General features: G+C 73.7%; 1 non-coding gene across 1 annotated transcript; it reads right to left on the bottom strand.

The window, feature by feature from the left end:
* Positions 1-2168: 2168 nt before the first annotated feature.
* Positions 2169-2287, bottom strand: LOC135979342 (5S ribosomal RNA). Its single transcript, XR_010596669.1, has one exon. It is a non-coding gene; the product is annotated as a 5S ribosomal RNA (ribosomal RNA).
* Between the last annotated feature and the right edge of the window lie 504 nt (positions 2288-2791).

Below are 2791 nucleotides of genomic sequence, written 5' to 3'. Positions count from 1 at the left end.
ATTGGATTCGACGGGTTGACCTGGTGGCCGGTTTGCTTTCCGGACCGGATGTCACCCCACTCCCAGGGCAGCGCGGCAGTGGTGCTGAGGACCGCAGAGGGGGGGCTTAATAGTCGAGAGGGAGCAGGTCCGGGGGAGGCTTAATAGTCGTCCCCCGAGGACTCCGGGGGCCAGGCTTAATAGTCGTCCCCCCCCCCCCCCCCCGGGCGCTCCAGGGGGGAAAGCTTAATAGTCCTCCCCCGAGGACTCCGGGGGCAGGCTTAACAGTCGTCCGCCCCGGGCGCTCCAGCGGGAAAGCTTAATAGTCCTCCCCTGACAGTGTGTGTGTGTGTGGGAGGGAGGCTTAGCAGTCTTGCCCCGGTGGTCCGGTGGGGGAGGCTTAGCAGTCATCCCCCGAGGACTCCGGGGGCAGGCTTAATAGTGGTTCCAGGGGAGGCTTAATAGTCTTCCCCCGGGCAGTCCGGGAGAGGCTTAATCGTCATCCCCCGACAGTGTGTGTGTGTGTGTGTGGGGGGGAGGCTTAGCAGTCTTCCCCCAGGCTGGGTGGGGGCCTGGCGGGAGGCGTCGCAGTCTTCCCCCGGGCGGTCCGGTGGGGGAGGCTTAGCAGTCGTCCCCAGGGCGGTCCGGGGGTGGGGTGGGGTGGGGGGCCTCACAGTCGTCCCTCGGAGAGCCGGGTCGGCGGCAGTGGTGGGTTTACGTCCAGCCTCCGGAGGGTGCGCGTCCTCGGAGGCGATGCAGGCGCCGCAGAGAGGCAGCCTCCGAGGCAGGGAGCGGAGCACCGAGGCTGGGGAGAGGGGAGCAGGAGCCGGGGGCTGGGGGTGGGGGTGGGGGGCGTTCAGGACAACCGGTCAAGCCCCGGGAAGCAGCTGTCAAATGTTCCAAGTCCCCACTCGGCCACCAGGTCCACCCCAGTCTAGCAATGGGGTTGACCTGGCTGACGGCCGGTTAGTATCAAGGTAAACTCACCGTCGTCCACAGGAGGGCAGCTCTCAGGCCGGCCGGCTGCGGCTGACTCTGGGGCGGCGCCCGGTCCCGGCAGCGAGGGGCGGGGGGCGCGGAGCGAGACGGGGTCTAACCGGGGGGGGGGGGCGCCTCCTGCGACTTTGGGGGCCGCGGGTCGTCAGTGGCGTGCAGGCCGGGCCTCTCCCGGGGGATTCGGGGGGGGCGGTCCTGCGGGCCGGGCGCAGGGGGCTCGGGCGAGCCCGGGCCGGTCCGCCCCGGGGCCGGGGTCTCCGCCTGCGGCTCAGGGGGGCGCGGGTCGTCGGGGGAGGAAGCCCGGGGGAGCTGCACACCGGCCCGCCAGGCCAGGCCTGGCCTGGATGGCCGCGGGGGGATTCGGGGCGGTCCCGCGGGCCGGGGGCCGGGCGCAGGGGAGGCGGGGGGTCCGAGCGAGTCCGTCCCGGGCCCGGGGCCTCCCCCTGCGGCTTTGGGGTCCGTGGGTCCCCGCTGGCGGAAGCCACTGGGAGCTGGACACCGCGCCGTCCGTCCCGCCTGGCCAGGCCTGGCCTGGGTGGCCGCGGGGGGATTCGGGGCGGTCCCGCGGGCCGGCGGCCGGGCGCAGGGGAGGCGGGGGGGTCCGAGCGAGTCGGTCCCGGGCCTGGGGTCTCCCCCTGCGGCTTTGGGGTCCGTGGGTCCCCGCTGGAGGAAGCCGCTGGGCGCTGGACACCCGCCGTCCGTCCCGCCTGGCCAGGCCTGGCCTGGGTGGCCGCGGGGGGATTCGGGGCGGTCCCGCGGGCCGGCGGCCGGGCGCAGGGGGTCCGAGCGAGTCCGTCCCAGGCCCGGGGCCTCCCCCTGCGGCTTTGGGGTCCGTGGGTCCCCGCTGGAGGAAGCCGCTGGGCGCTGGACACCCGCCGTCCGTCCCGCCTGGCCAGGCCTGGCCTGGGTGGCCGCGGGGGGGGGATTCGGGGCGGACCTGCGGGCCGGCGGCCGGGAGGGTCCGGGCCAGTCCGCCCCATGCCCGGCGTCTCCCCCAGCGGCTTCGGTGGCCCCGGGGGGGGTCCTCCGCGGAGGAAGCCGGGTGGGTGGGGAGCCGGACCCCAGGCGCCCAGACCCGTGACCTGCGGCCGCGACCTCCGACTCGGCAGGAGCGACGAGGGGCTTTCCGGCCCGTCCCCCCCTCTCCTTCCCCCCCAGAAAAGGAGAGAGAGCTGACTCGGACCGGGAAAAGCTGCCTACGGCACCTGGGATTCCCAGGCGGTCACCCATCCAAGTACTAGCCAGGCCCGGGACGGTTTACCTTCCGAGATCGGACGGGATCGGGGGCGTTCGGTCCGGTATGGCCGTAGGCACCCGGCCCCGCGCCTCCTCGCCCGCTTTCCCCTGCCGACGCCCGGGCCTGCCGCACGGTGAGCCCCGGTCGGACTGCCCCCCCCCCCTGCGGCAGGGCCCCCCGTCTCTCGCGGGCCCGGTCCTTTTTTCCTTTTCGAGCTCCGGGGCCCGGGCTGGCCGCCAGAGCCCCTCCGCCCGCCCTCCCCGGCGTCGGGGAAAATACTGTCCCGGACTTCCAGTGCGCCCGATCCTGTCAGCCGGGGGGTGGGGAGGGGCAGTCCCTCGCTGCGGCCGGGGAGGGTGAGCCCAGGGCGGCTTGCCTGCCGTGCGAGGCCCCTCTCGGCCACCAGGTCAACCCCGAGTCGAAAGGGCTGAAAAATTTTCAGAGTCCCCTCCCGGGCACCAGGTCAACCCGTGGAATCGGACGGGTTCACCTGCTGGCCGGTTCGCTTCCCGGCCACCAGGTCAACCCCTAGGTTGCCGACCGGCCTACCCAGTGGCCGGTTTGCTTTCCGGCCACCAG

The sequence above is a fragment of the Chrysemys picta genome, unplaced genomic scaffold (genome assembly GCF_011386835.1).
Source record: "Chrysemys picta bellii isolate R12L10 unplaced genomic scaffold, ASM1138683v2 scaf783, whole genome shotgun sequence".
Classification (NCBI taxonomy): domain Eukaryota; kingdom Metazoa; phylum Chordata; order Testudines; family Emydidae; genus Chrysemys; species Chrysemys picta.
The sequence above is the reverse complement of the archived record's forward strand: the minus strand, read 5'-3'. Positions and strand labels throughout refer to the sequence as shown.